A 15,216-nucleotide genomic window follows, 5' to 3' on the forward strand; every position below is an offset into this window, starting at 1 on the left:
TAGGAACTAAAACCAGTAACTTAGAAAAAAAGGATATAATCAATCACTTAATGACCATTACGTAGGGAAATACTATATTTGCTGCAATAAGGGATTTGCCATATATTGTACCACACATTTATAAAATACCTGGTTCTGTTTTCACACACCTGAAATTGTTAATCTTCACAATAATATAGTGATGTAGATATTATTATCTTCCTTTTACAAATAAGGACATAAAACACAGGAATATTATATAACTTGTCCAAGTTCAGTTAGAAGGAAAAAAGAGCTAAGATTCACACTCAAATAGCTTGTATGCTTATCTATATAGCTCTATACTGTCCCTTCGTAAGATGCCTAAGTAGTTTTAATTCTTTATGTGTTTCTATTAATTTTTAAATTATTTCTTGGTAAGTGAAAAATGTGTTCTCAAGCTCATAGTTATATAATTAATTCAGTCACAATTCAACAAGTAAAGTCTATTGATATTTCAGATTCGTGGAAAACTTATGATTTTGGCAAAATATATATTAAACACATACAATTGGAAAGAATTGTTTTTTATATATGTTACTACTTTTTGGGTTTACCTAACATTGCACTATAATTATTAGGGAAACATTTATGTCCCAACTTCATGTAACAAAGTTTATCAAATTAATTACTACCATGTAGCATGTAAAGCACTTGGTCAGTTTAGCTTGAACCTGTGCTGAGTGCAAGTGCTGGCCAGCCCTCTGCTCTCAGTCAGGTGGTGGAATTTCTGTATGACCTTCTCCTAGGCCTTTGGCACTAACTCCAGTTTTTTCTTTTAGTACTCTAATTAAGTCAAGGCTCTGTAGACATATTTTCTATTCCAAGTAAAAAAAAAAGTATAGAAAGGGTTTTCAATTTTATATTCCCCACTCCCCAGCATTATATGATTGAAATTATGTGTTTGCTTTCTAATATGAACCAAGAAAAGGACAAATTTCAGCAGAAAAATGGTGTGGTATATATTCCCGACATTCTTGACCAATAAATAAAAATAAAAACTGAGTAAAAAAAATTACATATCTAACCTTATCCATGACACAGAAGCATGATAAGCCAGAAAAGCATACTGATCACTGTGCACAAGGCTTTCTTTTTGTTTTTCTCTCTCTCTATTTACTTTTTTTCCCTTAACTTCCACTAAAATATTTTTGAAGTGCCATCCTTAAGGAAAGATTTTTGAAAATCATTAATAGCTCAAATGTGGTTAATATGGCATATGTGATCAGAATAAGCAGACATTGGTGAACCTTTAGCTCATGATTAAGAGTTTTTAACTTCTGTCCTTGAGTCTCACAATAGCATCTCATTTCTTTTCATCCTCCTAGATTATGCTCCTTGAGCTCTTTTCTGTAAACACCAATCACTTGAAAATGAATATCCAGAAGATTAGCCATTTCAAGAGTCGTATGTCCTACCGTACTAAAATATGCTAATATAGAAAATTCTAAAGGATGGAGTTTCGTTTTTTTTTAATCTCTGGATTTTTTTTCCATTCACTGCAAATATCACCACTAAATACTGAAGTATTATTGCAGGCATATTTTTTATATATAGCAAACATTAAAATCTGTGATTTAGTTAAATTTTTCTTAGACTCCAAGATTGCCTGTAAAAATTATATAAGACGAACTCACATTCATGACAGATTTATTAAGGACAAGTGATATATTAAAACTTTGGAAGTTATATTTTACATTAAAGGTAAATTAAAACCATAAATTAAATGTGTGCACAGATGAGTCCGGTCTTAGCAAACAGTAATCAGGTTCTGTTTAATTTTCCTGTACTAGATAGATTCATCAAGGCTCACTGAGTCTCTCTAGTAATTTTCCACATCCCCTTATGTCTGACATTTGCTTCATTAGAATCAGGTCTCCTTGCAATCATAAAGCAAAACACATTCTTATATTAAGGAGAAAGGATGGCATTGCCATTACAATATTTTAATCTGGAAAACATATATCTGCTGTTCTCTGTAATGACATATTTGGGAAGTCAAATAGCCTTTAGAGAGAGGTTTACTGTAATAAAGTCCATCTACTCCTTAAATACTTAAATAGGGAATCGAGTTTTGTTTGTAAATGTGTGCTTGTTTTAAAATGCACAGATTTTTTTTTAGCTTTAGCTTATGTTCCATCAGTTTGTTTTGTCAAAACAAGTAATATCTTGAGTACTATCAAGTCAACAGTACATCAAAACAAAAATTTGTGTAAAGTTAAAGGCACAGTACATTAACAAACAAATGATCCTGTTATAAAATTATAAATGTAGTTTGGGATGGGGTGGGCAGGAGGGCAGTTACTCTAAAGTATAGGAACTGACGTCTTGAAAGTATCTCTGAAGAGGGCTGATTACTCCTTTCATCTCTTCTTATGACCTTAAGTTCTTTTAAATAAATCAGTGGAATATCACAGTTGGTAACTTGTGAGTTCTTGAGGCTATACAGGTATTGTCGGGCTACATTACATGTGGTTTCCCTATTAGTTTGTTGGACGGAGTGACCCACTGCCAAGCAGATTCAGTTGTCTCATGGCAACTCCTGAGTACACCCCTTGGGAGTTGTAATTTCCTCTAAATCCTTACTACTGTAAAAGCCTCCATAACCATCTCTAGCAAAGTCTCTGCTGCCGTAGAGTTGCTACCACTGTGGCAAGTGCTCCCACACATAGTTGCTACAGAAGCTGGAATTGCTAGTGCCAGTACTATGTTGATAGTCTCTGGCACCAAATTGTCTACTGAATCTATGACTCCTGGAATGCACACAACTGCTACCCTTGCAGTGGTGTTCATATGCGTATTTCTAACCAAGATGGCAGTACTTGTTTAGTCCCTGCAAGAAGATCCAACAAACCCTTGGTAATATTTATGCTTCTCTTAAGAGAACAAGGTAGCAGTTTTCCTATACATTCTGCAAAGCCAATGTGATGTACGTTTCTTCAATATCATTGGCGAGTCAAAATTGACAAGTTGTTTCATATTTGAAACACCCAATCTTCTTGATGCTATTGATATAGCCACTAGAATTGGACTTTTTCCAGAAAGGAACAGGTGAAGGCCTCTTCTCTGTGTCTATAAGGCTGTTCTTCATGGATACTGGTGTAAGCGTATCCTTTTTTGTATAAAAAAAATCCTCCAGAGAATCTGCACCCTTTTTGGTCTCTGCAAACGCTAAGGGTCAGCGAATCCTTGCCTTTTGAAAGTCAAGCCGAAACTACCATTTGTCTGACTCCTTCTGTGGGATATTCTCAGAATTAGAACCAATCTTCCCACAGCCAGAAAGATATATTCATCAAAGAAATCATGAGCAAGCATCATTATTTCCCTAGGGAAAGTAGCACTAAACATCATGGAATGGTGATCTCCCTTTGATACCATGCTATTTTTTCAAGTATTTTACATATTTGAGCTTCAAACTCCATAGCGAACATACTATCAGCTTTATCCAATACCAAGTATTGTCAGAAGTCTAATCCAATATTTCCTCTTTCCATCATATCTACAAGGCCTCTTAAATGGTACTAACAAGTAGCATCCATGTTCTAAGTCTTAAATCTGCTGACCAATATTGGCACCACCAGAAATAATCCAAAGAAAAACCCTAGATTGGTATGAAAAACCCTAGATATAGCTTTCTCATAGGTCAGTACTGCCAATTCTCTCATTAGTGCTAATACAAAGAAAACTGGATATTTTTTTGCAGCTCCCAAACCTTCTCTTTTCTTTTCTGGTCCTCAAAGTCCCCCCTGGACCATTGGAATATATCAGACTCAAGATGGGCAAGAGAAATACTGCAGTTTCTACAGACCCTGTTTGGGTACAAGCCATCAAATATCTTTTCTCTTTGATAGTAAGAATAGCATCCCTCTGCACTGAAGTCAGGGGAGTATAACAAATAAACTGTTTCTCAGGATGATTTCTCCCCTCTCAACATCACTGAAACTTTCATTATGTTGCGTGTTGCCTCAATTGGAATGTCATATTTCTCAAAGTTAATTCCAGTCTTATCTCCAGAGAATGGTTTCTGTTCCAAGCATTCACTTAATGGGAGGGGTTTTGATCAATCATCTTCATCTGATTTGTCATACCATCAACTGTTTCCACCATATTCAAGTTTGTCAGAGCCACTTCCGTAATCATGGCTGCCAGTGCTATCAGTCTCCTTGACCGTGATCACCAAACCTTCCCCTTTATCCACTTCTACAATTACTGAGAAACTAGACTTTCCTCTTGAGTCACCATGGACCTCAAAACTGTTGTGCACATCCTTTATTCAAATTATGAACTGTCTTTATCATAGACTGTTTTAGTAACTTCTCTATTCCTTAAATGTGGAGGAATATAGTAGCACCCTTGGCTATCATCTGTAACTCCTCTATGCTGAATTATCAGAAAAATTCAGATATGCATTAGCAAGCTGCTGGTTCAGTCTGAGCTCATTTTATACCACCACAGGATCCATATCTGAAGAGTACAGAGAACTCAGAATCTTCTTCCATGGCTCTCTAAAATGTGCAGACTGTTGTTTCAAAAAATGAGGTCTCCAGATATATAACCATGTTTGAGAAAAAGTATTTTTGAGCAAATTATGACTCAAAAAAAGTTTTAAGACATTATTATTCAATAATTATAAAGCATGGCTGAGCAAACTATTTGATACAGGTATGTTTCGACATTTTACACAGTTTCTGAATGAATTTTAAATTATTTAAAAATCATCTCTTCATATTTGTTTAATTGATAAATCTCTAATCATGCTGTCATTTTAGATTAAACATTACTATATACATTTCAGTCAAAAGGACTGTGATTTTGAACTTTTTTACTTGTTTATTCTATTCTGAGTTACAGTGTGATTTATGGTCTATACTTTTCTCTTTAGTAAGGAGTTTACTTAATTAAGTTTTTGACCACTAAACAAAGAATTATGAATTCACTTAATGGTTTGCAAGTAGCACGATGTAATACTACAAAATCAAAGCTATAATTTTAGGAATTGTTTTGAATTCCAATTCTGATCATAAATGGGTTTGTATCAAATATTATGTATAGATAGAATCACTATGACTATATGGATTTGGGAACATATTGTTCAAACAAACATAATAGCTAATATTTCTTGACATATTCAAGGTTAAATGTTGACAGGTGCTGTGCAAACTCTTCACCCTCCTCCTTTTAAATATTACATGTAAAATGCAACATGAGTAAATGCCACAGGTTAATAGATTTCCATAATCCTGTTCTATGTATAGAATTTTTCAGGTCCCAAGATACAATGCAAATAATCCAATTCCCAATACAAAATAAATTATTTTATTAGTGATGTTTTCTGGATTATGCACAGATAAAGTAAATCAATGCTTTTTGTACTTTTTGTTTCTTTGCTATTGATAAGTGATAATGAAATACAAGCCTTCAGAATGACATGATTTTCAAGCTGTAAAAGACCTATGAAAATATATACCTGGCCCATAATTTTATAGATGAAGAAATGGAGGTAAAGACGTTAACAGACTTGCCTATGTCAAGCTTGCTATCTATGACAGATTTGAGAGAATATCAACATACCTGATTCCTAGGTCAACGTATTTTTCTCTACAAGATACAACCTTTCCTTTCAGCTAACACAAATGCATAATAAAGGAATGTTTCACATTGATACTATTATTCCTTGAATTCAGCCTTTCTGTTTCACAATGATTATGTTTTCTGGATTAACTAGGAAAATAACCATCAGATTTCTTCTTTTTGTTCTGAGTACACAGTTGTTCCAAACTCTACCTTATGTGAAATTTTCTACCTCTACAAAAACCCATTGCATATCAGAAAATTAATTTCTTCTCTTTCTCAGATATTCAGAAATGTCCCAGAAATAATTGCAGCAAAAGGCTTAAGGAGAGGGCAAGCCATATGTTTAGAAGTTTGCATTTGATGATAATTTAAGCATTCTTGGTGAAAAATGTTTAAGTATGTGAAAGATGTATGCTTTTTCACCTTATATATGATTTCTGAGGAAAGAAAATAGAGAAGATCAAACGTTAGTTCAGGAAAATCCTTCCTTCCTTTCCTCCCCCTCCCTCCTGATTTGTTTCTCTTCCTTTTCTTTTTTTTCTTGCTTTAAAATATTAATGCAAAGTGAACATGGTGGTACATACTAGAGAATCAATGTTTTCTAATTTTATATATGTTCAGCACAGCATGACTAAAAATAAATAATCAGAATATTTACATACCTTAATTTGTAACTACTAAAATTGGAAGATTAACAAACTATATGTATATAATTTTAGAAGAGAAGTTCAAATGACATAACATTCAATATATACTTTAGCTTAACTTTACATTCTGAACCCTCAGCTCTCAAATTAAATATCAAAACATTTTTCCTTATGGTTATTTAAATGGAGAGCAAACATTCCCAAAACTGTGTAGTGTGGGATTTAATTAGGGGAAATTAGTGGTCGTTTGGTCCCTTGAACTTAGCAGTTTGTTCCCTGAAAGTTAGAAATATGAAAAACTAGGTCCTCAGGCTTTTCTTCCTCAAGTTATAAATAATCCCCAAACAAGCATACTAGCTGTAAAAAAGAAAAAAGGGGGGAAAAACAGAAACAATAAAAGTCTGCATACTCTTCAAATACCTGCATTTCTAATCCAATGAATAATAAGGCAACTAGTCCCCTTATTACTAATGAGCAGGAGGTGGTCAATGAGGAAATCTCTAGAGATCCACGTATTGCCAAACTATTAAGATTATCTCCTTCACAGCCCCAGGACTGAAAGCCATGCCACTAGGTACATATTTTTTAAAATGATGATTTATTAAGCTTTTTACTCATTTCCTCCCACTCAAAAATAAAAGTAAGGAAACTATCTGATTTCCTAAATAATGGCTATTGAGAATCATTTAGATGTTTATTATTAATATACAATGCCGAAGAAAAACTCTGCAACAAAGTAATTCCAGAAAATTTCTTCCCTAGCCATATCCATCAACCAGCTCTATCTCTATCATATTCAGTCAGTTTCATTAAACTTAATTGTGAAAAAAAGATAAAGTAATATAGGGTTTTACCTTTTCTCTTCATTTCCATATACTGTGAAAACAATTCACTGAAGTTTATACAAGTCTACTATCTACTGTTTTAGTCCATTCAGACTGCAATAACAAAATGCCACAGACTGGGCAGTGTATACACACTAGATAATCATTTCTTCCAGTGCTGCTGGAGTTGGAAGTCTGAGATCAGGGCGCCATCATGGTCAAATGAGTGTTCTTGTGTCCTCACATGGCAAAAGGGGCCAGGAATCTCTTTGAAACCTCTTTTATAAGGCATTAAACCCCATTCAGCAGGGTTCCATCTCTATGACTTAAGCATTTCTGAAAGGTCCCACCTACTAATACCATCACCTCCAGAGGTTAGGATTTCAACATTTGAACTTTGGGGGCTAAAAACATTCAGAGCATAGCATCTGCTATGAGATTTGAATTCTCATTTGCCTTATAGGTTGCTTATAAGAAAATTACTTTACTTCTTTGATTTGTTTCATAGTATCTTTAGTATTCTACAATATTTTTTTTCTGGCAATGTTGTTATGAGATCAATTAGATTATATAAATACCAAATTTCAGTGATACTTCGGTATGCATTGATGGCAAAATTAGGTTTTGCCTCGTTTTAATGACTTAAACTTCCTTTTTTAACTCTAAAATTAAAGCAGTTAATATTAAATGTCTTTTCAGTTGTCCATTGGTAAATTCTGTTATAAGACAGAAATTTTGTCTGTCTTATTTGTGTTGACTCCCCTTGTAGTAGATTCCTGGCACTTACTAAAATTTCCATGAACATATAGCAAATAAATAATTCTGGGGTTTCCAGTTCTGCATGTCAGGAGCTTGGAAGGTACCACTCCACCCTAACAACAAGTAAAAAAGCTGAAGAGACTGACAAAATTGTCACTTTTCTAGAATCCCTTAGAAAGGTGAAGACATAAGGCAAACCACTGTCCCTAAGAGAATCTGACCAACAAACAAATACACAGAATAACAAACTTAGCAGAGTACAGACTCCAGCAGAAACTGCTGCAGGAACCAGTGTCAGGGTAAGAGACCTGAGCTGTAATTGCCAAATTGCTGGAGGCTCAGTGTGTGCAACTCAGTTTTAAAAACTCCACAGAGAGGGGTGCCTGGGTGGCTCAGGCTGTTAAGCATCTGACATTGGCTCAGGTCATGGTCTTATGGTTTGTGAGTTTCAGCCCATGTCCTGTGAGCTCCAGCCTCGCTTCACTTTGGGATTCTCTCCCTCTCTCTCTCTCTCTCTCTTTCTCTCTCTTTCTCCCTCTCTCACTCTCTTTGCAACTTGCTCACTTGCAGGCTCCCTCTCTCTCAAGCAAAAACAAAACAAAACAAAACACTCCATGGGGAGCCCAGTCCTCGGGGGACACCCACAATATGAGGTTTACCTCTAGAGGCTCCACCAGGTTCTCACTAATCCCTTGCAGCTTCCGGCAGGGGTAAGGAAAAAGGAGCTATTTTGAAATATACCACACATGGCCTGCCCTTAGGAGAAACTGTTTACCTGATGAGATATTATCAGAACCTAATTTACCTGGGAGAAGGAAAAACCCAACTTCATACTACTTTAGCCCATGTGTCCCATCCAAGGAAGTGGGGGGAGGGTAAGAAAAAAATGAAAACACTTGTGATGTTCACAGTTCTGAGGCATAGGCTCATTAAAAACCTGAGACCTGATCACAGGACTGTGGCATGCTCCCCCACCCCCCACACACCTCACTACCACATTACTAAAGGCCTATTTACAGCAGTTCTCACCAGTCTCTCCTGTCTGACTAAAAATAAAAATTATAAGACATACCCAAAGGCAAAAAAAAAAAAGAAAAAGAAACCAAACAAACCAAAAAACCCACACAATTTGAAGAGACAGAAGCAGACATGACAAGGATGTTGGAATCATCAGAAGGAGAATTTAAAACAATTCTGACTAATATGCTAAGGGATCTCATGGATAAAATAGCAGCATCCAAGAACACACGGGCAAAATAAACAGAGATGGACATCCTAAGAAAGAACCAAAAATTTTTTGTAGATAAAAAAATCACTGTAACAGAAATGAAAACTGACTTTGATAGGTTTATTAGTAGACTGGAAAGAGTTTCTGGTCTTAAAGATATCTCGATAGAAACTTCCCAAACTGTAAAGCAAAGGGAACAAAGACTGAAAAAGAATAAGAGAATATCCAAGTACTGTGGGGTAACAATAGAAGGTATAAATAGGATAATAGAAATACTAGAAGGAGAAGAAAAAAAGAAAGGATCAGAAGAAATATTTAAGACAATAATGACCAAGAATTTCCCCAAATTAATGTCAGACACCAAATCACAGATCTAGGAAGCTATGAAAACATCAAACAAGATAAATGCAACAACAACAAAAACCTACATGTAAAAATACCATTTTCAAAATACATTTATCCAAAAGATGTGAGGTGAGAATTTATATCCACATAAAATAGGGATGTTTTCAGCAGCTTTATTCATAATTGCCAAAACTTAGAACCAATCAAGATGTTCTTCAGTAGGTGAGTGGATAAATAAACTGTGGTACATACAGACAATGGAATTTTATTCTGTCATTCAGTGCTAAAAAGAAATGAGCTATCGAGCCATGAGAAGTCATGGAGGAAACGTAAATGCATAATTACCAAGTGAAAGAAGTTAATCTAAAAGCCTATATACTATATGACATTCTATAAAATCTAAACTATGGAGGCAATAAATAGATCACTGCTTTCGAGGAACTAGGCTTGGGAGTGAGGAGGGATGAATAGAATAAGCACAGAGAAATTTTATGGCACTAAAAATATCCTGTATGATATTATAATGATAGACATATATTTTTATACATTGGTCCAGAACCATACAATGCACATCAAGAACAAGCCCTAATGTAAACTATAGATGAACTTTGTGTGACTACAATGTGTCAACATCAGTTTATCAACTGTAATAAATGTGCCATTCTTGGTGAAGGAAGTTGATAATGGGGGGAAGGCTCTACATGTGTAGGAACAGGAGATTTATGGGAAATCTCTGCATCTTCCTCTCAGTTTTTCTGTGAACTTAAAACTATCTATAAAAGTCCTTTAAGGGAAGCCTGGGTGGCTCAGTCAGTTAAGAATCTGACTCTTGTTTTCAGCCCAGGTCATGATCTCATGGTTCATGAGTTCGAGACTCACATTGGGCTCCATGCTGACAGTGCAGAACCTGCTTGGGATTCTCTCTCTCTACCCCTACCCGAATTGCACATGCATTCTCTCTCTCTCTCTCTCTCTCTCTCAATATAAATAAATTAATTAAAAAATTAAAGCCCTTTAAAATAATAATAATGATATACTGGTTTTATTGTAAATGTTACTACTTATTATCATTTTATATTACAAATATTATTATTATTATGAAGCATATACATTTCTTTCTATATGCTACTGCCAACTAAAATAGGTAATATCATGCTCACAAATTTAAGAATTATATATATATATATATATATATATATATATATATATAATGCTATAAAAGTTAAGAGGATAAATGTAAATTTATTATGCTATCATATTGAAGCAATGGAAAACCAGTTGTAAATAAATTTACTTTGGTAATACTGAGATATTCATTTAAAATTTACTTTTCCAAAATTATAGCTGAGTTAATACATGTATAATTATCTCTATTTAAGAACATCTGGAGAAATTGAAGTGTTCTTATACTGAGGTGAAAAATACATGTAACACGACAGGGCTTAGATTACAGCACTGGCTATGTGTCCGAAATCCTTCTTTCTACTCTCCATATGAAACTCTGTCCCTCCCCACCGTATTTTGCACTGAATCCAGTGAAGTTACTTGAATTCATATGTTCACCCCAAAATCGAACCAGTTTTCTTGGCTTCACCTCCCGGGTAAACAATGACTTCTCTACTGAAGTGGACTTCTTTACCTCTAAGTTTAGATTTTAACTAGATATGATTCTGGAAATTGAGGTATAGGACAACTTTAACCTAGGCATTTTGTTTTTAAAGTGTTTTGGGGCACCTGGGTGGCTCAGTCAGCTAAGTGTCCAACTTTTTTGGTTTCGCCTCAGGTCATGATTTCCCGGCTTTGTGGGTTCCAGCCCCTCATCAGGCTCTGTGTTGACAGCTTAGAGCCTGCTTGTGACCCCCTGTCTCTCTCTATTTCTCTTAAAATAAATAAATAAACTTAAAAAAATTAAAAATAAACAGTGTTTTGCCAAAGATATCATTCCCTGTTGTTCTTATACCTCTGCAGTGTAAATAGTATAACCACTACGTCAATATACCAAAGATCTCCCTAAGGCCTAATTTAATAAAGAATGAGTATTTTTTCATTTCTGATACAAGTATCAAAAAATAATTATGATGAGATGTTGCCTACAAGATGACCTTTAGCATGGATGCTTTGAGAATTTGTTATTGTTTTTTTATAGTGATACTATTATAGTAAAAATAACAAAATGCTAAGTACTAGGAGGAAGAGAAATGGTATGATTTAAATTATAATATTTTTGTGAGACTCTAGATTAATATACTCTGATTACATGTGGCATTTAATTAATTTATTTCATTTATTTCATTTCAATACCTGCATTACAAAAATGTCATTAATATAGCACTTTCATTCAGATCACCAAATATTGAGTGATGTTAGAAATTTGCAATCATGTGCTAAGCAATAGAGATTTTTAAGAGAATGTCATGATCTTTCTCTCTCTCTTTCCTTGTTCCTTTAGTAGAGTGCAATCTATTGGGGAAGACATTATAATGAAATCATCATATATTGCAGTATATAAAATACCTGTACTATATAAATGCAGATTATCAGTGGCAGACAGATACAAAGTGATCAAAGTAGCAGGTATCAGAAAAGAGACATGGACATTACATATCAGTAGAAATAGAATCTAGTCCAGGCTTTTCCATTGCCTTAATGTGAAATCTTGAGCAAACAGTTTCACGTTTGATCAAGTTCCTTTAATCATTAAATTACTGACCAAGAGTTAAAATAGCTGATATTTCTTGGGAAGTTTCACTTTATGTAAAAACCTACTCTGGCTACTCCCATGAATATGATGATCTTATTGAGTGAAAACTGAAGCCTTAGAGGTAGCACATAAAGAGAGCATAGCATCAAGGAATCATATCATGGTGCTCTACCCCCTGCTAGTTAATGCATTCAGCAAGCAAATCACAATACAAATTTCTAAGGTCCCAGAGGGGGAAAAAGTGTAATTGTATGAAATAGGATTAAAAAAATGGAAGACAGCACATGAATTCAGCTACCTACGTGAGGAAGATAACATTTCCTTTTTTTTTTTTTTCATTGCATTTAGACTAGTTTTTGTTAAGGTAGCAACTATTGATAAAAATGAAATATAAAAGACATTTACAGTTATAAATAAATCCTAAGGATGTTAAGCACATCATAGGGAGTAGAGTCAATGATATTGTAATAACTGTGTATGGTGACAGTAACTAGACTTATCACGTGAACATTTTGTAATGTACGCAAATGTCAAATAACTAAGTTGTACACCCGAAACTAATAGAATATTGAGTGTCAGCTAGAATAATAAAAGAAGACATTTTGAAGTGTGATTTCACAATACAAATCAGACCACCCTGGATAATGTCAATGTTTCTTTTTCTGCTTTTGATCTAGATGGGGATGTTATAACACGAGGCAGGGGCTGATAGGAGCAGAGGTGTTAAAAGTATTTCCATTAAAGCAAGTGAAATTGCAGAGTGAAACTTTAAAGCTTTCCTCATGTTAAAGCAATTCCCTTTCATTGGAAGGGTATAGACCTGTTCTACTGGCAGAACTCTTCAGTATCTTAATTGCAAAAATTGCCTCAGATTATAAAATCTATTTCTCCTTAAATGAATATCCCTTCCTTTTAAATTAAATTTTAAAAGTTACTGGCAAACTGATTTTTGCCTTACATTTACCCTCAAGCAAGAAGAAGAGGAAACGGATCGGGTGTTAGATACGTTCATAAAAACATTCAGTTTGTGTGAAAGAAAACTTTTATCTTTCCTGAAGGTATTAATCAAAACCTAGTACCCAAAGTAGCTAAGCTTGTGATAAGATAAATAAATTGTGGAATACACACAGAACCTAAGATGTACCTAATATATAAATGTGATACATTCTACAAACTTCTGCATAAGTATATTCCCCTCCAGAAAGTGTTTCTTTGTGAGTTTTTGCTCTCTTCTGATATTATAGAATTATTAGGACATACAGCTATTAAATAGGAACCTCATGAAGTTAAGACACAGAGTTCAGGAAACACTTTTATAACTTAACAATTGTGAAGATACTTACTGCCTGCTGCTTAAGAAAGTTGATCCTGGGGATATATAAACCATTAGACCTTGAGAAGTATCTAAAGAAATGTACTGTTACCCCTGTAGGTAGCTATATGCTCCATCTGGGTGAACTGAACTGTGCAAATTAGCATGTGATCACAAACCAAGACCAAAATAAATCCAAGTCATGAGGGAAAGAAATCAAACAGGAAGGATGAGAGAAAGTAAAGAAGAACCCCTGTCTCTTTTTCCAATTGTTTTCTTATTAGGTTTTTAAAGGAATTTGTGTTGGATGAGAAAGATTTTTACTCAGATCCACAGATATATTTTCTTATATATTTGGGAAACAGTGAGGGTATAGAAAAATATATGGGCTTAAGATGGGATGAGCAAGTCAATAGTACTGAAAAGATTCAATGAATTGGAAAGAATCATCTATTCTTAAATCATCTATAAGCTTCGCTAAATTAAATGCATCTAAAGAGAAATCACAATTCTTTCTCTTTAGAAAAGTTTAGGACTAGCAAGAATATTTCATTGAATTTTATTTTAGGACAAACTAAATGTTAAATTCCTTACGATAACATTTGTGAGTACCTATTATGAGTACTTATTATATTATATTCTACCTTTAGCTCAAATGTGTGTAAATCACACAAACACACGTATTTAATGGTTTGAGTGTGTAGAATGATGACATCTCATGCGCACCAAGAAGGCATGAAACAGGGCTGACTCCCAAGGAGGTCTGAAAATAACTTGAAAAAGCAGGAAAAGCATATTGACTGGGGTTGCAGTGTGAGATTGTGGTGAAGGTTTCCTATGTGAGGGCTGGGTGTGCTCTGAACTTCCCCTGAGCGCCAAAGGAGGGCGCACTCAGGCTTTCTGATCCGTTTGCCAACTTCTGTTTGATGGCCTGAATGTGGTCTAACTGCAACTGTTTCACGTGTGGGTGAGAAGAATGTGTTTTCTGTTGGGTTTGGACGGAGTGTTCTATAAATGCTAAAATGACCAAGTTAACTGATAGTACTGTTCCGGTCAACTCCACCCTAACTGATTTTTATAACAAAGAAGTTTCAAATTCTCCAACTTTTTAGTTGTAATTTATATTTTTTCTTTGTGTATTATTTATCCTCTTTTAAAACTATTTTAGTGGTTCTTCTAGTATTCACAACATGTATATGTAAGTAATATATATACACAATGAAATTTCACTGTAACGCTTCATGTGTGGTGCAGTTGCTGAATGGATTTCAGCAGAGTTGGGAAAGAGAGACTGAGCTGACTGAAGTCAATTGGCCAATTAAAGGAACAAGCCAAAAAAGTGGAAGAGTTAAGTGTTTAATCATTTGCTGCAATGGGTAATAAGCAAAAGGCTGAAACCAAGGAAGCCCATCCCCCACTCCTAGTCCATTTTCCCCCACAGAACCACTCCTGCTCCATTTGCCCCCACCAATCAAGGGGCAATGCAGATGTGGGGGTTGGCTCACTGTTGGCCCAAAGTCTCTGGCACTTTCATGGACCCTGAAGTCAGGGAGAGCTAGAGGGAAAGGATAGGAGTGGAAAAGTACTAGGAACTGAGGTTGGGGAAAAGTGTCTTCATGGTTTCTACTTCCCCTTCCTCCCACATATGAGACATCAGCCGAGGAGCCTAAAAAAGACCTCTGTCCAAGGCCTCAGATAAAGAGACCTAGAAATGGAGGTGATGGCAGTAGAAATGCACGTGTGTGAAGAGCATGACTGTCCAGGGGGCCTCAGACCTTGACTCAACTTCCTTCAGAGACTGTAGTATA

The 15,216-nt window shown here is 35.1% G+C and overlaps 1 pseudogene; it reads right to left on the reverse strand.

Moving 5' to 3' along the window:
• Positions 1-2,501: 2,501 nt before the first annotated feature.
• The window catches only part of LOC106985942 (ATP-dependent RNA helicase DDX3X-like), a 108,520-nt pseudogene continuing 95,805 nt past the window's right edge, over positions 2,502-15,216 (reverse strand).

Source organism: Acinonyx jubatus, chromosome A1 (genome assembly GCF_027475565.1).
Source record: "Acinonyx jubatus isolate Ajub_Pintada_27869175 chromosome A1, VMU_Ajub_asm_v1.0, whole genome shotgun sequence".
NCBI lineage: Eukaryota > Metazoa > Chordata > Mammalia > Carnivora > Felidae > Acinonyx > Acinonyx jubatus.